Source organism: Ambystoma mexicanum, chromosome 6q (assembly GCF_040938575.1).
Source record: "Ambystoma mexicanum isolate Mex_15411 chromosome 6q, UKY_AmexF1_1, whole genome shotgun sequence".
Taxonomy (NCBI): domain Eukaryota; kingdom Metazoa; phylum Chordata; class Amphibia; order Caudata; family Ambystomatidae; genus Ambystoma; species Ambystoma mexicanum.
In genome coordinates, this window is record NC_090937.1 from 1,337,803,059 (window position 1) to 1,337,824,994 (window position 21,936).

The 21,936-nt window shown below is 47.6% G+C and overlaps 1 protein-coding gene across 1 annotated transcript in view; it reads left to right on the top strand.

Annotated features, from left to right (window-relative positions):
* Positions 1-21,936, top strand: part of WDR1 (WD repeat domain 1) — a 590,429-nt gene that overhangs the window by 205,180 nt on the left and 363,313 nt on the right. The window lies entirely within an intron of this gene.

Consider the following 21,936-nt stretch of genomic DNA (forward strand, 5'->3'; position numbering starts at 1 on the left):
GTCGGTACCCTATCTCGTCAGTGTCCCAATTGAGTGAACTAGTGAATGTTTGGTACTTGACACACGGCGCAACCTTCTGTCACTGAAGAGAAAGATTGTAATGATTATTCCAAATTGGCATCCTCAACTGTTTGCAAGCTGTCCAGGTGTGCTGAAACTCATTGTGAAAGAGTAACCCACTAAAGATATAAACAATGTAGATACCATGCCAGCTGAATCTTTACCACACTCCATTGCACTTTACGGCCCATTGGTCAATTTCATCTTTTGGTAGATTGCACTATACTACACTGAGACCAAGGTACATCGAAACAGAGAGTTGTGGTTTCTTCCTTCAGGAGCGCCTATAGTGTTACCATGGAAGTTTCTAGAACATATAGGGTGAAACACTAGCATGGGCCCCCGACCACAAACTCTGCACTGCAATTATCCGCCCACCCCCACATTGCATTATCAACAAAGGGTGTTTATTATCAATGTTATTGAAGTAATAAAAAGTATAGAAACGGCAATATATATCGGCATATTGAACAAAAAAGGCCATCTGGACCACCAGGACAAGACAAACCTGGGCCTTCTCAGGGAGGGAGTGAGTAGAGGCAAACCTGAGGGACAGAAGGGACACAGTGGTGGGTATAGTAAGATGTTGGTTAACACAGTAAGAGCAGAATCGGACAGGTGAGCGTGGGCAACCACCCGGAGTCCACCAAATAAGTGCAAATTCCCAATAGGACAGGAACAATTGGTTAGAGTAGAAACTAAGGGAGAGTAGATGGCTGTTGGGCAATAATTGATGTAGCAATTAGGTCCTCTTGGTATTTGGTAACCCACCTTTTGGTATAGGCCAGTACTACACAAGTTGGTAGCGTGACTGAGCAGCCAGTCGTATCTCAAGAGGGGTAAATGTGAACTGTAGAGCTGTAGCAATGAAATCCACAAATGCAAGTATCCAAGTAACACTTACACTCAAGGTTTTAGTTAAAATAATTGCAGTTTTTAAATGATTATTCTTTAAAATGGGAAATGTATGTAACTATTAAATATACTTTAAAATACTTTTCCAGAATCTACACAAAGTTAGTAGATACTCTTTAGAGACGCTTCTTACACACTGAGGTGATTTCAGTAACTAGGACAGTATTGGCATTTATATATCGGTAGTACAATTTGTAGATTCTGAGGTTTGCAGAAAAGAAAGGTTAATGGAAGGAACAAGGTTAAACAGGTTCTCAGAGCATGTGAGCACCTAAATCCTCCAATGAAGTGTAGATACAAACCTTTCCCAGCAATACTAGTTAAAAACCAAGTTCTCACCTATGAGGGGTGTTGGTACAGTTTTTCCTAAGATCTACCCAACTTCATCAACACCATTCAACTGAGACAGTACAAGACTCCACTCTTAGCATAAGGCTGTACCACCTGAGTTTGTTGGTAGCGTAGACAGAGCAGTGTTAGGGAGAACGCTCAATTCTGTGATAATTCCCTTCTACCTAAGAGAACCCAGCTCTTTTGCTGGACTTTAGTGTTTTTATCCTGGAGTGAGACCTTTTTTCTCACTCTCGCTCATGTTTTTTTTCTTTGTTTTGAACTCTGTTTCATTTGGTTTCGGAGTCCGACAAACTCCATAGGCATCACCTTTTTGTATTGTGACACACAGCACGCTCCGTGTGACAGAGAAGTCCTTTTAATTTCTCTTATGGTTTAAATACCTTCTCTTGTATAAACTGTTTCCAAGAGTAGTAAAGCGAAATTGACTATATTTTTTCTCTTTCTAGACCCAGCACACACCATCCTGCATGAAGTGCTGAGGGGTTCCTTCGTAGCCCCTTGGTCTACCTTCTCGTGTAACATGTTTTATGTTACCCTTACTACAATTAATGGCTGGTGGCAGTGGCTTAATTTTCCTGTCATTGTGTTTTTACCGCAGGCTGAATCCTCTGTATTGCACCCATGTGTGCTCATTTTGTCAAAATGGCCCCATCCTTCTTTTTTCACCATTTCTTGTTCGTAATGTCCTTCTTGAGATTTACTCTGCGCCCCAAACCAGGGCTGGTCCCTTTGTTCGTTTTGTCTTTCGACGGATTCACAGGGGAAACCCGCCTCTGGCTTCAGCGTGTCTGGCAGGGCAGGACGTGAGGGAGGTTCCCGAAACTCCCTGTGGTTTGTCTTCTTGGTTACAGGAATGCACCCAAAGGTGATTGACTGGCTGTCCTTCGATGACAGCCACCCTGCTGTGTGTTTGTGTGTGACAGCTAGTCTGCGAATGAATGGGAGAAACTTGCATAAGTCAAAGGCGAGGTCTTTTGCAAAGAAGGCAGTCGACCACTGGACAAAGTAACCGACAGAGAAGCTTGCTGCACCCTCCTGAACCATTGGTTTGCCCTGTGAAGCCATGCTGCAGTGCTGAAGCTCCAAATTTCAAATCGAGCAGAGAAAGCCGGAAAGGATTACTTCTTCCCTTGGGTTGGTGGAGCCAACTGACTCCAAGACTAACTTGACTGGAAACTCTCTCCCTGCTGGCTGTACTTCTTGGCTGCTGCTGGAACCGAGTGCCAGGGGAAAGGAACACCAGAATAGAGTGTGTTAAGCAAGATTGTATGCTGTACCCATTGGGTGCCCTAAAACAACTCTGACCTCCGGGTAATAGGAATGCAACCTTTGGTATAAGTCTGTACTACACAGGTTGGTAGCGTGTTGAGTGGTCAGGCTTATCTAAAGAGGGGTCAATGTGAGCAGTAGCGGAGTTACAGAGATTCACAGTGACAAGTATTCAAATAAACTTACGCAAAAGGTTTCTTGTTTAAACAATTATTAATTTAACAGTCAGTTTGAGTAAGCCTTCTTCAGAAGGGGGCAATATAATAGTAACGCACAAATACACTCCAAAAAACACCCTCAGGTGACTTAAATAGCTAGGACACTGTGGACATTAATAGATCACTGTTGCATTTCGAGGAATACTTAGAAGTATGTCAAAGAGAAAGGCTATTAGAACAAAACAAGAAATCTCACAAATATTCTGAAGCCGACAAGTATTTTTGGTAACCCCCAATGCAAAGTAAGTGAACCCCTTCCTGGAAGGAAGACAACACACACAGTCAGAGGGGAAGAAGAGTCATTCAGGGGGCCAGGCCAAAGTCAATTGGGAAAAAGTCTAGGTGAGCTGAAGCAATTCTTGCAGGGAGGTAAAAGTCTTCTACAATGTTTTAGAAGTCTTTGTAGAAAAGAAGAAATCAAAGCAGGGCCACAAGCTGGCTAGGCTTGTGAGGTAAAGAAGCTGATAGCAACTGTACCGAAGCAACCAAGACAAGTCGCCACTGAGAACAAGTGAGGTTACACAACAAGAGGTAAGTTCTCTTAGACTGTACAGTACCTTTCGTTGGAAGAAAAACCAGTTCCAGCTGGCTTCTGTTACTGTGCAGCTCTGCAGATCCTGTGTTTCTCGACCTCAGTCGTGGGGACAAGAGGGAGGAGGTCTGGAGGACTCCTGCACTGCAATGGGAAGATCAGCGACAGAAAAGGACCAACTTCTATTCAGTGCCACTTCGCGGTTTCAGCTCCTTGCATCTCAGCAAATGGCACCACTGCGGACTCTTGGCTTTTGAGATGAGCTTTCCTTGCATCTGGGGGTCCAGCACTCTGATGTGGCTTCGGCACGGTCAGTCCTGCTTCCTGGGAGTCCAGAGGATCTTCCTGGAGTTCTTGGCCAACTTAAAAGCAACGCACACAATCTGGTGTTCCTCTCCCTGGCTCTTCGGTTCCAGCAGCAACTGCAGTGGAAATACAACCAGCTTCGAGAGGATGTCCAGGTGGCTTACTTTGGAGTTGATTGGTACCACCAACTCAAGGGGAGAAGTCGTCCTTGAGGGCTTCTCTAGTCCAGATGAATTCGGAGCTTCAACACAGCAGCAGGGCTTCACCGGGAAAGCCAACGGTCCAGGAGTTGCAGCAGGCGTCTCTTCCAAGTTCTTCTTTGGATTCCTTCTTCCAGTGGTCTACTCTGCCTTCCAAGCCAAAAACCCTTGCCTTTTTGTGCAGGTTTCTCCCATTCATTCCAGCGTAGCAGTCAGCCAGCAGGGTGGCTGTCCTTGCCGGACAGACAGCCGGCCAATCACCTATGAGTGCATTCTGGCCTCCTAGGAGACTAAACGCAGGGAGTTTCGGGCACCTCCCTCGCATCATACCCCCGCCAGACACCCTGGAGCCAGAGGTGGACTTCACTCGTGAATCCCACCAAAGGCAAAGCAATCAAAGGGACCAAACCTGGCTTGGCGCGCAGAGTAAATCTCAAGAAGGACCTTTCCACAAAGAAATGGCGAATAAAGAAGACCGGGCCATTTTGACAAAAATGGCACCCTTGGGTGCTTTACTGCAGCTGCGACCGCAGCCCGCGGTAAATGCACACCACAAACCACTGCCACCAGCCATTCATCGAGGAAAGAGTAAAATAAAAATGTTACATGAGAAGCTAGACAAAGGGGATACTAAGTTAACCCCTCCTACACCCTGTTGTAAGATAGTGTGTGCTGGGTCTAGACGGTTACAAATGTAAGTAAAGTCAATTTCACTCTACTGCTTTTGGAAACAGTAGTTTATCCAAGAGAAGGTATTTAAACCTTGGGGAAATCTGAAAGACTCACTGTAGGTGCCGTGTGACACAATGTAAAAAGGTGATGTCTTTGGAGTTTGTTAGACTCCACAACCAAAAGAAACAGAGTTCAAAATCACATTAAAATACATGAGAGAGTGGGGGAAAAAGGGGTCTTGCTCTCTCCAGGAAAAAAAAGTCCTAGAGTCCAGCAAAAGAGCTGGGGGTCTCTAAGGTAGAGAGGAATTAGCACATTTCTGAGAATTCTCCCTAACAGCACCCTTGGGTGTTTTACTGCAAACACTTAATTACTTAATTCAAACTGAAGGAGTGTTTCTGATGTTTGTTAATCTGCTTAGAATCACATGCTGTGCATATTGTCTGACATCCACTGGTAACAGCGGAGTATTGCCTCTTGTCTTTCGGGAATCGAAAGGGGATGTCGATGCGGGCTTGCCTGTAACACTATCTCTACGTGACGTGTATTGTACCCAATATCCCTCAGGCCTTGAGGTCCCTCAGAATTGTTTTTTTCTGACCAGCATAGTGGTCGCCTTATGCGGAGCTCGTCAAAGACATTGCTTATTGTCCCCTCGACATTTGGTCGATTAGTTGTATAAAATAATTCAGATCACCCTACCAGTCCCTTATTTCGACGGCTGTTCCGGATCTCCACCGAAGACCTTCAGAACTTCGGACGGTGAACCAGACGGCACTGCCTTCCGCCGGCCTACACAGTAGGGAGAGTGGGGTCGGTGTGGACATTTCTGTACAATCTGAGAATGCCTTTCCCTCCTTTCCCTTTTGGTCTTCGTCACTCTACTCATCCTCTGCTATGGAGAGGACTCCATTTAGGCTTTGCCCCATTTGTAAGAGCAAATTTCCTTTGAAAGATAAGCACAGATGGTGTAACCCGTGCTTGCCCCTCGATCACAAGGAAGAAGGATGTGCAGCTTGTAAGCTCCTCTGTCCTAAGACATAAAAGGAGCGTAAAGTCGAGCGGTGGGTGGCCTACGGTATGTCGGAAGGCTGAGGTTTTTTTTCCCGCTGCCGCAGCCACCGAATGTGATGACGGGGAGAGTGACGGTCTGACCTCCGAACTGGAGGTTGTTGACCTTTCGATGGAACACTCGCGTTCTGCATCGTCTGTCCCCGAGCCCGCTAGGCAAGGCTTAGGCACTGCTATGGGGAAGTCACACCCCAGCGACAAAGACGAACATGTACACAGCACTAAACGCACAACCCCAAGTCATTCTTCGGACAAGTCAAAGATGACTTAGCGCCAACAATTACACTGGAAGTTCCGGCGGCACCCGCCGATCGGCAGCACTTCCCGCAGCCACATATGTACCTAGTGACCGGGCCATAAAAGACAAAGGGCGCTACCCCTAATATACCAGGTTCTGTCGAGACTCCTCACAAGAAGGCGTCCGGCGACGATGGGGTTCCGCCGAAGATGGCACCGCCGATAAAGGCTACCGCCGGAGACAAGGCCTCGGCTCTGCCGAAAGACTCCCTCGCAATCGCAGGCTGAAGCTACGCGCCTCCCGTCCGCGGAAGACTTCGCCGAGAGCTTAACAAGGATTGTTTCTGCCGATTCTCAAAAATGGCAGTCCAGGGATGCTTCGAGGCCTATGGAAAAGGCCAAGGATCCCCCAAGGTCCAAGGATGACCTCAGGGGAGTACCGGAACCCATCCATAAGCCGAAAGAGAGGCACAGGGATGTCCCACCTCTGTCGGTCCCTCAGGAGGAGTTCTCTGAGGGCAAAGAAGGGCTGTCTTCGACGTTGTGACAAGTCTTGACGTTTTACGACGGATGAGTGTGTTCCGGACCCTTTTCCATCTCTAGACCATTCTAGGTCTTCGGTTTGGACTAGAGAGAAATTTGAAAACTGCATGGAAAGGCTGGACAGGTTTGCTTCCCGTTCAGAACAACCCACACCAAGGAGGCCACGGGAGGAGAGCCCTGTGGACCCCAAAGCAAAAATCCCAAAGCTTTTTGACCCCTCTTTGGAAGAGGTTATATACAACTATGACCTAACTGAAGAAGACATTCCTGCAGACACTCAGGATGAGGATCAATCCCATAGAGGGCTGGGAAGAGAACCCGGATATGGGTGACCCTCAACCATGCCAGTCTCCAGATCCATAGGATCCGGGTGCCCTATCTTTGGATTGTCCCCAGACCACCCCCACTAGACAACCCTCGCCAGCGGATGATACATTGACATTTAACGTCATGTTGCGTAAAGCAGCTGAATATTTTATGATTGCCACAGATGAGGCGGTCCCTGAAGCTGATTTCGTGGAGGACATCTTCAAGGAGAAGCCTCCGGCCAGCCAGGCTATTCCCCTCCTTAATTCAATTAAGAAATGTCTGGCTCCCTCCTTATCAACATCTGCTCTCACAAGAGGTGTTAACCCAAGAATAGAGAAACTTTCGTCCTTCTCCCTCGGACCCTCTGTATATCTGAGATCACTCCACCCCAGAGACTCTGGTGGTGACTACTACACGAAAGAGGGCATGGGTCTCTCTATCAACCGGCGAGGCACCACCTGATGAGGAAGGTGAAAGACTTTACACCCCTGGGAAGAGGGTCACGACCGCAGCAGCGTTTTCAACACGTATTGCCAACAACACAACTTTTTGGCCAGCTATGCCGACGCTTAATGGACCTTACTACAAGAAGGCCTACAGGAGGTTCCCGAACCTCTACAAACTCGTCTCCTGACCAGTCACTGAGGGCAGTCAAGTGAACCAATGCATACTTAAGAACACTTTGGATTCTGCCGAGACGGCTGGTCGATCCAGGGCTCAGGGCACACTCCTGAAGAGACATGCGCGGATTCAGGCCAGAGATGCAAGCGTCAAATAAACCCGTGGAAGAATCCAACCTGGTTGGGAAGGCGGTCGATGAGGCCTTTGATCGCAAAAAAGGAGCATGACACCCTGAAAACACAAAGACCCTCTACAAGACAAGGGTCTGGTCCAACCGGCTTTTTTGTGGCCAATGCTTCCCTCAACAATACTCCTCGGGGGAAACAATTGGAACTCTCCACAGGGAACCAGCGGATACACCGCCCTGTATCCCGAAAGAGGTCAGCGTCATGGGAAAGGAAGGGGCCGGGTCTCTACCCTAGAGGCTCCCCGGCCTCAGTTTCAAAATGACCTGAAGATTCGGGTCCCCTCCCGTGCCTCCTCGGTCGGGGTCCGGCTAACATCGTTCCTTCAGGCATGGGAGGGGATAACTAGTGGGTGCTAAAGACTGTGGCCCACGGTTATTGTTTAGAGTTCAATCGGTCCCCAAAATTCAGACCTCCACGAGCAAGACGACTGACACCAGACCATCTTCACATACTACTTCAGGAAGTCAAGACACTACAAGAGAAAGGAACCATAGAAATCGTACCTCTGTCACAGGTAAAAGAAGGTATTTATTCAGTGTACTTCCTTGTACCCAAAAAGGATCTAACCATGCGCCCTGTTGTAGATCTGCGCCCAGCGAGCAAATTTGTAAAGCCACAAAAGTTCTGCATGGTCACTCTGCAGGAAGTAATTACCCTGCTATAACGGGGGCATTACATGGCAACACTGGACATGAAAGATGCATACTTTCATATTTCAATGTTGCCAGGACAAAGAAAATACCTCAGATTTACGATGCAAGACAAGCATTATCAGTTCAAGGTACTACCCTTGGGCATAGCATCTGCACCAAGGGTATTTACAAAGGTACTAGCGGTGGCAGCAGCACATCTGCGCAGGCAATCCATCCCGGTCTATCCCTACCTCGCCGACTGGCTCATAACAGGGGACTCTTACGAAACATGTCTGTCAAATACCCAAAAGACGATAGATCTTTTATTCAGTCTGGGATTCTCTGTCAACGAGAGAAAATCTAGCCTAGACCCCAGTCAGGTCAAACAGTTCGTAGGGGCTGTAATTCGAACAAAGGACGGCCTCGTCTTCCCCTCCACGAGAGGGTTCAAAACATGTGGTTTCAAATCCCTGAGTATGTAGCCATTCGAGAGGTGACGGTACGCAAGACTATGCGACTGCTAGGAATGATGGCATCATGTATCTACTTGGTTCCTCGTTTGCGCATGCGCCCAATGCAAGAGTGGCTAAGCAACCAGTGGTGTCAGGCCAATGGACAGTGGGACGATTTAGTAGTGATCTCGCCGGCCCTAGTTCTCTTGCTTCAGTGGTGGTCGAGGGACAACCTCTTGAAGGGGAAATCCTTCACCACCCCCGCAGTGGAAGCCACTCTAACTACAGACGTGTTTCTTACAGGGTGGGGAGCTCACCTGCTTCAACAATGTACTATCTGAACAAACAAGGGGGCACTCGCTCTCCAGGGCTGTCCAAACTGTCAGAACATTTGGAACTGGGCTCTCAAACGCACCATGTTCCTGTTATCACAACATCAATCTTCTGGCAGACTTACTCAGCAGAGACTTCCCTTTGCCCATGGAGTACGAAGACATTGGCTCCAACGTTTTCGTAGAATGGGGCTTCCCAGAGATCGATTTATTCGCAACTCTGGAGAACGCTCAATGCCAAGATTACGCCTCTAGGTACCCCCAGAACTGTTCCAAGGGAACACTCTGGATAACATGGTCAGGGAAATGTGTCTACGCTTCTCTTCCCCCCCCCCCCCCCCCCCCCCCCCGAGTCCCCTTCTCAACAAGATCGTGCACAAGATTAACCAGGAACCAGTCACAATGATACTGGTGGCCCCCATGTGGGCCCTCCAAACCTGGTTTGCTCATCTGATGGAGATGTCCCTATCTCCTACAATCAAACTGCCTTGCCCGTACAACATGTTGTTGCAAGACAGAGGGGAGACGCTTCACCCATGCCCGCAGACATTGAAGTTAGTGGCCTGGCTCCTGAGGTCATAGAGTTTGGGCACCTGCAGCTCGCTCAGAGATGTATGGACATTCTCAGGGAGGCAAGAAAACCGAACACTAGGTATTGCTATTCCAGTAAATGGAAACGGTTTGTCATCTGGTGCAACTCAAAGAGCCTTAACCCAGTTAACTGCTCTCCCACACACAATGTTTTGTACCTAACTCATTTACTTGACTCAGGCCTGGTCTTTAACTCCATAAAGGTACACTTAGCTGCGCTTTCAGCCTACACTACATCACAACCGAAAGTGTCATGGTGGAAGATGAACAGTTATCAAAGCTTTCATGGAGGGAGTGAAGAGAATTCACCTTCCCATTTCTAACCCGGCTCCTGGATGGGACCTAAACGTGGTGTTGACTAGGTTCATGGGGGTCTCCTTTCAAGCCCATGCACAAAGCAAGTCTTAAAGACCTCACCTATAAGACTGCTTTTTTAATAGCTATTACCTCCATTAGGAGAGTAAGTGAACTAGAAGCGCTCTTAATCCTAGATCCCTTTGTAACAGTTCACAAAGATCAAGTGGTTCTGCACACTCACCCTAGGTTTGCGCCTAAATTCATTTCTAAGTTCCATGTGAACCAGTCGATGGCACTACCAACGTTCTTTCAAAATCCTTAAGCCTGGGAGATGAATCCTGCGCACACTGGATGTACACAGTTGTCATGTTCTACATGGAAAGAACTCGACCACTAAGAAAGACTAATCAGTTTTTCGTTTCAGTGGCGGCAGGAAGAGAAGGAGACGCAGTTTCCAAATCCACCATCTCTAGGTGGATTGTCACATGCATCACAGTCTTGCTAAGAGAGAGCTGCACTTCAAGCCTAGAGCACATTCTACTCTTGGCACTGGGGCGTCCATAGCGTTCATTGCAAATGTTGCCCTTGAGTCCATTTGCAAAGCGGCAACCTGGAGTTCTGTACACACCTTTCCAAAACACTATTGCCTAGACACTCGTTCTAGGTCTGATTCTCAGGTGGGACAGGCAGTACTAAGACATCTTTTCAATACTGTTTTTTTTCACAACCCACCTCCAACTCCGGGTACTGCTCGCTAGTCTATGCACAGCATGTGATTCTAAGCAGATTGACAAACATCAGAAGATATGCATTACTTACCGTAAAAGCATTTCTGATAGTTGTATCTGCTTAGATTCACATGCGCCCACCCTTCCTCCCCGCTCGGATGGAAGGACCATAGACGTCTTACCACTTTCTCTCTTTTCTGTACTCACTCACGATAGTCATAAGGCTCCCTCTCGGCAGAGAAAATACAATCGGATCGGCCTCAACGCGTGAGGGATCTTGGGTACAGATGCAATACTGCACGGTTACCACTGGATGTCAGACCATATGCACAGCATGTGAATCTAAGCAGATACAACCATCAGAAATGCTTTTACAGGAAGTAATGCATATCATTTTTGAAGTGTATTTTATTGTTGCATATTGCCCCTGCTAAAGAAGGCTTATTTTAAAACTGACTGTTAAATTAATCATTATTTTTATCAAGAAACCTTGGGTAGAAGTGTTCATGTAATACTTCTCATTGTGAATCGCTATGTTGCACCTCTACAGCTCTAATTGACACCTCTTGAGATGAGCCTGGCTGCTCAGTCAGTCTACCAACTTGTGTAGTACAGGCCCATACCAAAGGTTGGGTTACCTATTGCCAAGAGGACAAGACTGGTATAGTCTCCCGCAGGGTTACTACATACAATCTTGCCTAACAAGCAGCCAGGCTTATTTTAGGAGGAAGAGAGGGCGGTAGAATCGGTACAAATGAAACTGTAATAGAAATGGTCCAAAGAAACACTTTGAATTGTAAAAATAAATTATTTAAATACAAGTAAGCCCAGATAAATCTTGGGGGAAATAGTTAGATCACATTTTGTTTTATGTAATCACAATTATAAAAATACGCTATGCTTTAAGGTTCACAGCCCAAAGCATAAACCTTATTTGGAACACCTAACAGTAGTTCTAGGGAAGTTGCACCTTTTCATACACATTCAGTATAGATCACACATACTCTTGGGGAGTAAAAACCTATGGTAACTTTCAGATTACATTCAGTAATTCAAGGGTAGTAAACCTTACTAGTTGAACCGTGACGCTCTGCAATAAATCACATATTCAGTCAACTAGACTGTATATGTTTTGTGAATAGTGGAACACTTGTTTTAGGTACAGTAAAAAGCCTAGAACTACTTTTGTGATAACAGGTGAGTAAAACCGAAGTATGTAAGATTCAGTTATAGTTTATTTTGAGATTAGTGAAACACAGATTGATATAAAAGCACTTATTTTTGAATAGCTAACTCAAGGTAAGTAAAACCCATATACTTTTTCAAGGAGCTATCGGCAACTTGGGGCAGGTATAGACCAGGGAAAGCAAAACCCAATGTTACACTTTGAATGACTCAGTTATTCTAGGTAGGTAAAACCTAATGCTGACATATTCTGGACAGGCTAACAGCAAGTCAGGGGAAGCAAGACCCAGTTGGGGGACACTCATACAATTATCCTAACAGGAATAATAAAGTGAAACAAACAGCATTACTTTTGGGAAGAGGCACAACCAAATCACAGGTGTAATATGCCCTTACATCTACTTTTTGTTAAAATGGCGAAACAGTTTTTTTTTTTAATTATTTTTGTTACTTTTATTTTTCATAGTTACGTCAAAACAGAGCTTAGAGCAGTCGGTGCATCAGAATAACAGACTATGTACAGATACTTATTTTCACATTTCACAATAGACATAACCAGTTAGGGTGGCGACAATTGAGTAATATTGTCTTCAGGTAGCAAGTTGCATAGTCGGAACAGGGCCCATATGTCCTTTGGTCGACAGGCAGATGGCACATTTATGACAAATTGTTCCTCACATTAATTTATCATCGATCGGTCGTTAAGGAAGTCCTCCCTTTTGGGTGCCTCAGTGGATTTCCAGCATCTCAGAATGTTTCGTTTTGCAATGACACATGCAATGTTAAATAGCCGTCTGGTGGTTTCAGCCACTTTACCAATGTCCCCATATAAGTATTTCAGTGGGGAGGGTGTAGCTGGGATCATGGTAATGTCTTCCAGGATTTCCGCCACCTCCCCCCAGAATTTTGCTACCGAGGGGAATGCCCAGTACATGTGGTATGCATCTGCATTTGGAGCGTCACATTTTAGGCATTTCCCTGTTTAGCCGTCAACAAACTTGGCTGGTTTAGCAGGGGTGTAATGGAGTTGGTTGAGCACCTTTAAATTGGATTAATCTCAAACCCGAATTCATGCTCACTTTTAGTGAGCTGGCAACATCGGAGCCAGGTAGTTTTGCCTAACTCTACTCACAAGTCCCGCTCCCAGACCTCTTTGATGCTATTATGTGACTCTGAATGTGACTGGACCAGGTTGTACAATAAGTAAACACCTTTCCTTTGTCCTCCACTTGCCGTCATTGCACTTATACACTCATGAATAGGGGGCTCTAGTGGGAATGTCGGCTATTTGGATACAAATGCCGTCTTCATTTGGTGGAACCGGATTCGTTTGAGGTGTCCCCCTCCCACTGTCTCAATAAAAGCACCCAGTTCACAGAACGTGTCCTCCGGAAACCTATCTCGCATTCTTGAAGTGTTTATTTGGGTCACATGACCTCTGCAATGCCTTGTCAAATGTGGGTGTAATGCCGGGGAAATTCCATAAGGGTATCTCTGGGTCATATGGGGTCGTCAGACCAATTGTCTTATATATTTTAACCCATGCACGTGTGGTAGTGCTCACAGGATCAAATTTGCCCGAGTCCTTATGTCTAATGTCGAAGATGACAGATTGCACGTCTTATCAGGGAGGCAGCATATTTCTCAAGGGGGATGTGTGTAGCTGTATCGTTTGGGTCAAACCAATGCTTTCCGAAATGTGCCTGTAATTACAAATGATACAATTCAAAGTCGGGCACTGAGATCCTGCCCTTCGAAAATGGTTCCACCATTTTGGACCATTTCAGTCTGGCTGTTTTACCGCCCCACACAAAGGAGGTGGCTAGTGTTTGGAGTTTCGCGAAGAAGGCTCTACCAGGCCAGATCGGAATGTTGCAAAAGCAATAAAATAGCTTGGGGAGAACCACCATCTTGAGAAGCGCTACCCGCCCGTATAACGAGATAGGAAGCTTAGGACACAGATGCAGTTTGATGGAGAGTCTGTAATAATTCCCCGTAGTTTTCAGAGTACAGTGTAATTTTATCTCTGGATATCATTACTCCTAAATACCGTATGTTTATAGGGGACCATTTAAACCAGTTTATGCCGGATAAGTCTCTGGGGTTAGTGGGAACAGTTCGGATTTTGAAACATTGATATTGTACCCCGAGTATTCGGAGAATACTTTTGTCTGCCATGATAGGCCCCAGATTTTCTTTTTTGGATACATAACAAGGTGGCATCTGCGTAAAGGGAAATTATCTGCGGGGCTCCGGTCATCCTGAGCCCTGTGCGCATGGTTTTTCCGCACAAATTCCGCCATCGGCTCTATCGGCAGGGATGTCCTTTCTCCCCTATTCTGTTTGCACTCACTACTTTAGTGAGTGCAAACAGAATAGGGGAGAAAGGACATCCCTGCTGGGTGCCCCTGTTTAATAGGAAAGGAGGTGAGTGTGGTTAGTCAGCACTCTCACGCCCGGGTTTGTATAGAGCAAGTGGACACATTTAACAAAATATCAGCCTAGTCCGAACCGATCAAGGACCAAAAACAGATGGGCCCAAGAGACAGAATCGAAGGCCTTTGCGGCGTCCAGCGCTGCTATGGCCACGGTTGCCTTTGGGTTTATTTGAGCCAGTACTCCAGAGTCATCGTAATTTTTATGCTGTGGACCTAGTTGGTATGAAGCCGGCCTGGTCTGGGTGTACTAAGATGGGCATGTACGGCAGTAGTCTGGTCACAAGAATTTGCAACATTTTTTTGCATCTGTGTTAATGAGGGAAAGGGGTCTGAGGCTATATCCTGTGCAGGGCGGCAGGGTTTGAGGAGTACCGTTATTACTGCCTTGCTCAGGTAGTAATCCCAGATTCATAGCTTCTTCCCAGACTTTCAATAACATTGGGGCTAGTTTATCTTGGAATTCCTTGCATAGTTCAGATCCCAGACCATCCGACCCTGGGGCCCTACCTGAAGTTAATGCTTTTATTGCATCTACGATTTCCTCCAATGTGATGGGGTATCTAGTTTCATACGTGTGTCGGGAATGAGGGTTGGGAGGTCCAGTGCATGCAGGTAGTTGGTCATCTCCTCCTTTGACTTACTGTCACAGTTGGAATAAAGAGTTTTATAAAATTCGGCGAACGTATCATTGTCTTGATCTCGGTTCACCATCGTCCCACTAGGCGTCTGTATATTGATGTTAGGGTTATGGTGGCTTTCAGCTTTAAGCATCTGGCCAAGAAATGTCCAACTTTGTTGCTTTCCCTGTATCTCCAAGCTTGGGCTGCGGCAGCCATGTACTGGATTTCCCAGTCAGCGAGTTTGTTGAACTCGCTCAGTGTTGCGTGTATATCGGAGAGGGACTCTTTACTATGTGTTGTGCTATATTCGATTTCACGCAATTCTAGCTTGGCTTCTGCTTTGTTAAGCTCCCTCCTGACAGTCCTCAACAACTCATTAGATTTGGCCATGATGGCACACTGCACCCATACCCTGAGATGCTTCCCATAATGTGGCGTGGTTATCTACCGACTCCTCATTCAGTTATAAAAATTCTTCTATTTCAATGTGATGGGACTCGCATACTTGGGGGTCCCTGAGCATGGTGGGGGGAGGCATCCTCCAATGTTTAGTTTGTGCAGAGTTTCGTAGAGTTAAGGTGACTGATTTCGGGAAGTGAGAGAGTGCAGGGATACATCTCGCAGTTAGACACTGCGTCTGAAAGGACTGAGCTAATGAGCCAGTAGTCAATGCGTGACTGAGTCGTGTACAGATAAGTAGTAAGTAAACCGCTTTTCCTGTGGGTGTAATTCCCGTCATATATCAATTATAGACATTTGTTGCATTATCAGGGGGTTAGTGCAGCTTTTGTGGGAGAACGGGGGGTAGCCGAGGATCGGTCCTGGGACGAGTCAAGTATTGTGTTGAAGTCTCCACCCCCCCAATCAGTGACGCATTTTCAGTTGTTGTCAGCATATTATGTATGGTACTATAAAATTCGGGGTCGTCAATGTTGGGGCCGTATCTATTGACTTTCACAATGTGTTGTCCCGCCACCTCCTCCCAGACCAATGCATATCTACCTTGGGCATCTATTTTGCTGTCCCGGAATCCCAATTTTGGATTGATCAATGTGAGCACCCACCCAGTGTGGGTCGAGTACTCTGTGTAGTACCTCAGCTGTCCCCATCGTGGAAGAAAACAAGCACAGACCTGTCCAAGAGCATGTGTCTTGTAGAATTATGATCCGGGGCTTGTATTTATTTACACACACAGCAGTTTTTCAGGGCTGTGATGGAGTTAAGGCCCCGAACATTCCAGAAGAAGAGCTTAATAATCATTCCCCCATCAACCTGCGCCATAATCCTCCGTTATCACAAGTCTGTTCCCTGAGCACCAGAACACATCTGCTATATTAGCTGTGTCAGAAGTAACAACTCTCTGCAAAACAGTTTCTAAGGAAAGAAAGATGTTTCATATACTTTTCAGAATAGTGCAACACACGTTCAAGGTAAGTCTCAGAGTTACAGTTACCAACCAACTCTTTTACAAGTAGTAACTTTTAAACACTTATTCTCTTTTATAGGCAAAAGACCCAATGCCTTAAAAGTCTTTCCCTTATTCTTGGAGCATGAGTGTCCTCAGTGGCAGAAGGCGCTCACTAGGGTCTAGTATCCAACAGGCTGTGTCAGGATTGTTTCTTAAGTAGCAAAAGTTAGAGTTCCTTAGGAAGACCATTCAAACAGGTGAGTATTTTACTTTAGAGTTAGTTGAGGGTCCACAGGCTTCACAGAAGACAACCTAGGAGGATTCCAGCAGTGATATTGGGTGAACTGGCCGAGGGGCCACAGTTCACTATAGATCACAATCACAGAAAACACCCCAAAACTACACAGGAATCAAAGTGACTTAAGGTAATAAATACCCAAGTCAGCAAAGTACCTCAGCACAGAGGAAGATGGAAGATGATTTTGCAGCAGGGGCACTTCAGGATCTGCAGCCAAAAACCCAGTTGGTGGATTCCTTGTCGTGGTGGCTGAAAACAGGACCTCGGAAGGGACGTTGCAGCAAGGGGGGATCAACAGGAAATGCTCTAGGCTAGGTTTTCCTCATGGCTAGTTGCGGCTCTGTGAATATTGGGGCCTTTTTTCAGGAGTACAGAATATCGCTGGTCGGATTCTCATTACAAAGGTCCAGCACTCTGGTGAGAGGACTTTTCCGACTTAATGCATGTCTCTAGAGATCCAGCAGGATGCCCACGAATTTTCAGTGAGCTTCGGAATTTGGAAGACTGTGCACCGCACAATGACTTGTGGTCCTGGGGTATTGGGGTATAGCAGATGCCCAAGGGCTAAAAATGCAGGTCTTCTTTATTCTAGTGGGTCTCACCGGGCTCTGGGTCGGGGGTCATTGTTTCCGAAGTTAGGGGAAGGAAGGACAAACACTAATGGCGAAAAAACAAAGACTGGGGCCATTTTGGTAAAATTAGCACTCTTGGGTGCCTTTACTGCAGCTGTGAACACAGCCAGCTGTAAAGGTGCTGAATTAGTAAATGGTATTACTGCCACCAATCATTAACTGTAAGCTTGTCCCTGTAACAGAATGTTTACAGTTTTAGTGTGTAAGGGGATACATTGGATCTCCCCAGCACCCCACATAAGGTGGGGTGTGCTGGTTGCACCAAATGAAATAAAAGGGATCCAAAGATCCTCTCTATGCTTGGGAACTGTAGTCCTCTCAATGTTAGCCAGAGAAAGTTAAAAGGGGAGCCCCTAGGGCAACCCATCAATGACAGGCAATTATTGCCAAAAGGTTGTCGGAGGATAACTTAAGACACCATGACACCCATTAAAAGAGTAAAAGATTATGTGAGTGTGGAAAAAGGTTCCCACTCAGAGGTACAAGGAAAAATGATCGACCAGTAAAGCAAAATGTTCTGGGGTTGACAAAGGTCAGGAAGATTTAGAATTACTATGAAAAACTAACAAGTACAGTAAGTATCAAAGTCAAATAGATTAGACGATTCTGCAGGGAGCCAGGACAGCCAAAGTCAATTGGAGCACAGTCTATGGAGCTGAGGCACTTCTTAGATAACAGTCTTGCACAAAGTTAGAGAGTTTGTTGAAAAAAATCACTCTAGTGTCACAAGCTGTTACACTTGTGAAGGGTAGAGCTGAAATCGACACTAGCAAAGCAGCAACTGCAAATCTCAACTGAGAAGAGCAAAGCTACAGACACTGATGTAAGTACCCCAAGTCAGAACAGTACCTTTTGGTTAGAAGAAGAGTGGTCCAGCTGGCTTCTCTCTGGTGCTGTAGATCCTGGGTTCCTGTGCCTCAGTCGTTGGGGCAAGAGGGAGGACGTCGGGGGGACTCCTGCAGCAGCAATCCAGAGGTCAACGGCAGCTACAGGCTCTTATTCAGGTCAGCAGCACTTTATGATTTTAGCGCTTGTAAACAGCACCACCGAAAATCTTGGATACTGGTTGGACTTCCTTAACTCCTTGAGTCCTGCACTATGGTGAGGGGACACAAGCTCTTGTAGTCCTGCTTCTAGCGGGCCCTGGGGAGACTCGTGGAGCTTCTGGCTGGATCAAAGACATTGCACTCTACTACAGATTTCCCGACCCCTGGCACTTGGTTTCTGTAGCAGCAAAGACATACAGCCAGTTGGGGAAGGTCGTCCAGTGGAGTTTGTCTCAGGGTTAGTTGGTCCCACTAACCCAAGGGAAGAAGTCATCCCTGCCGTAGCTTCTCTTGTCGATTTAGAAAAGAGTTTCAACACAGCAGCAGGGCTTCACTGGGTAATTCAAAGGTCCAGGAGGATGCAGCACGCTTCGTTCACGGTTTCTTCGGGTTGTTCTTCCCAGTGGTCGACTCTGCCTTCAGTACCAAACACTAGCCTTTTAAGCAGGTTTCTTCCATTCATGCACAGCCTAGCTGTCACCCAAACAGCAGGGTGGCTGTCCTGCAAGGAGAGCCAGCCAGCCAGTGAGGACTGGGTGCATTCAGGTATTCCTAAAGACAAAGGACAGGGGAGTTTCGGGAACCTCCCTCACTTCCTGCTCTTCCAAACACACTGGTACTGAAGCCCGTCAAAGGCAAAACTAACAAGGGGCTCAAACCTGGCTTGGCATGCAGTGTAAAACCCAAGAAAGACCTCACAATTTGAAAATGGCTAAAAAACTCAGGGGCCATTTTGACACAAAGGTCCCACATGGGTGCCATACTGCACCTGAGGGGTTCAGCCTGCGGCAGAAAAGCACAATGGTAGGAAAATTAAACCACTGCCATCAGCCATTTAAAGTAGTGAGGGTAACATATATTCTCCAGCATTGGATCTTTCATGGATTCACATGCTGTGAATATTTCCTGTCGCCAGGCTGGGAAACATCAGTAACTTCAATATAGCAGTTTTCCTATGGAAAACCTCAGCACTTTAAGTGTCCTATCGACGTCTTTGTGGGTGCTTTAGGCTGCACCAATAGAATGTCCAGTATAAATAGCCCTGCGGCTTCCCTTTAGATTTCAACCGTCTCCAAACTTTTGGGATCACCTTGTGTTCTCTCTTGAGAATAGTTTTTTGCTCTTCCAATTTTCTACGGCTTCATTGCTACGGTGTGTTCCAGGCCCATCGTGTCATCTGTGGGCCCGAAAAAATCGTTTTGCAGGCCATGCGAGACCTGCGACATCTAGAACGCTTATGAAGGGGACGGCCACGAGGACTGTCTGTATTGCCTGTACCCCAATCACTCTGTGGAGAACTGCGAGATTTGCCAGGGGTTCTCCCAGAAGACGCTCAAAGACCGTAACTGGCGGCTTATTTGCTGGTTGAACGAAGGGGCCTATCTGGGGGTCAGAGGTTGGTTCGGCCCACGGGGGCAAGTCTTCCACTTCTTCGGCGAAGAGGGTGCAGGTGGCGGAGCCGGCTCAAAAGAAACCACGCCCGGAGGTGGATCCGGCTTTGGGTTTCGGAAAAGGCAGTGAGTCTACGGTGATGAGGCTGGTGCAGACAAGCACGGGGTCCAGAGGCCTCGCTTCTGGCACTCGGGCACCACGGCCTGAGAAGTCAAAGGATTCAAGTGGCCGGCAGGAGAAGCCTGGGGATCCATCGCGCATGCCCTCGTCTTCGAACAAGAAGTCGGTTGCATTCGGCCTCCTCAACGACTAAGTCGTCGTCGAAGGACCGGCGTCATTCACCGTCTGACAGACTTCCAGACGCCATGTCAGCTCCGCATTCAAGCCGTCATCTTTGCCTGCAAAGCCAAGGCCGCCAAGTGGGACCTTGATTCCGTGGACAACAAGCTCGTCGACGATGGTGCCTCCGGGAGTGAAGGCGCAAAGCCGGTCCAAGGAGACTGCTGTGAAGCCACTGATCCATTTGTCCACCTTGCTGACGACGACCTTGGCTACGGCCTTGCTGGCGACCACGGCGTTGACAACTGACTTGACGACTGCTGTTTTGCAATTGTGGGACTTCTGAGTTCTGCGGGGGTCTGATGGAGGTCCATTGCCTGCCGGGGAGGTGCCGTGGCAGTCTGAGACCGGCTTTGCGTCTTTGCTCCCGATTGAGATTCAACAGCAAGATCCCTCCACCTACGATTTGGCCTCAAGTCCGCAGGCGTCTCATCCGTTCCTGGACCCTTCGGCTTTGGGCCTGCGGCCAGCAGTTCCATCAACGTCGGCTTGGGTGGCTGTTCCACCTCAGTATCCGTTGGTAAACCCGCACTCCCTGCTCTCCATGCAGGTGCTGACTACGCTACAGTCGCTCCTCCTCGGACAGTTGGATGCCTGGCTCGCAGTGCCCCAAACCCTGGCTGAGCCCTTGGAGAGGGATGTTCCAGACAACCCCCCCCCTGTATCCCCTCACCGAAGTATGTGGTGGGGTACCCCTCGTCAGGGTCCACCAAGGAAATCTCCCCAGGTTCGGCCTCTGGTTTCATCTCAGAGGGGATACACCCCTCCTTGTATGGATCAGGAAGAAGGGGAACTGGTGGAGTCTGAACCTGATGGCGTCCCACAAGACAGGCTTTCGACTGTGTCATCCTTGCCCAGGCAGGCGGATACTTGGCCTAGGGACCCAGAGGTGGATCCCCTGAGCAGTCCAGCACAGCCCTCGCCTCCGGACGATGTCGACGCTTTTCATGCCATGATGAACAAGGTTTTGCCTTACTCCAGAGGAGTAGAGAAGACCGCTTTTTATTCGATCATATGGGGAAAAGGTGGAAGGCGGTCTTCTGTATCCCGATCTTGGACCACGTGTGGCAGAAAGGGCTTAGCACGATGCACCATTCTTTTACGCAGCCTGCGGTCAAGGGCCGTTTAAAGAATGTTTAGGGCGCCTTACGTCGCAGCCCATGCTGGAGTCTGGAGTCGGCAGCTGCCAGTAGGAAGGCACGTAGCCAGCATAAGTGTGCAACCCCCCCGGACAATGAGGTTCGTAAACTGGATGCTTTTGGCAAGAAGGTGCTGACAGTGGGGGCGACGATGAAGGTGGCCAACTCGTTGGCCATTATTGCACGCTACGACCATCTGGTGCTGAGCTACAGCGTAATGAGGCAATGCTTCTGGTTCATGAGGGGGAGGAATTCCATTAATATAGCAGTGGACCTGGCGGATTCCGGGTTTAAATGGATAAATAATGGGGTTGTCCTCCGGCGGCAAGCATGGTTGCGATGTACCGATTTCCGGCCTGAAGTGCAGCATAAAGTGGTGGACATGCCTTGCGAGGGGGAGCAGCTCTTTGGGGAAAAAATTCACGAGGTTCTAAAGTATATGAAGGAGGGTAGGACGCTGCAGGGTAAGCGTTTGTTTCATCCCTTTTGCTCATTTAGGGGAGTCTCGGGGAACGCCTGGTTTGCGGGATCGCGCAACAAAGGCTCCAGTTGCTCCAGCTATTCCTCTCGGGTCGCCGATCTTAGTCCTTGGCTTACTGAGCTGACTGGTATTAAAGCCAGCGCAAGAGGTTCTGCCTCCTCCTCCTCTACTAGAGGCCGCAAGTCCAAGTTTCAACAATGACTGCCACAAGGGTAGTCGCCTTGGAGGGAGAGTGGCGCAACATTTCGACGAGTGGCGTTTGATTGCGACGGACCGATGGGTGCTGGATGCAGTCCAATACGGCCACTCATTGGCGTTCCGGCAACCACCACTCCCTATTCCACTGGTGAAGGTCTCACAGCTGCATCTGCAGGTCTTGCGGCAGGAGGTGCGTCTGATGCTGGGGAAAGGGGCTATAGAAAATGTCCCGA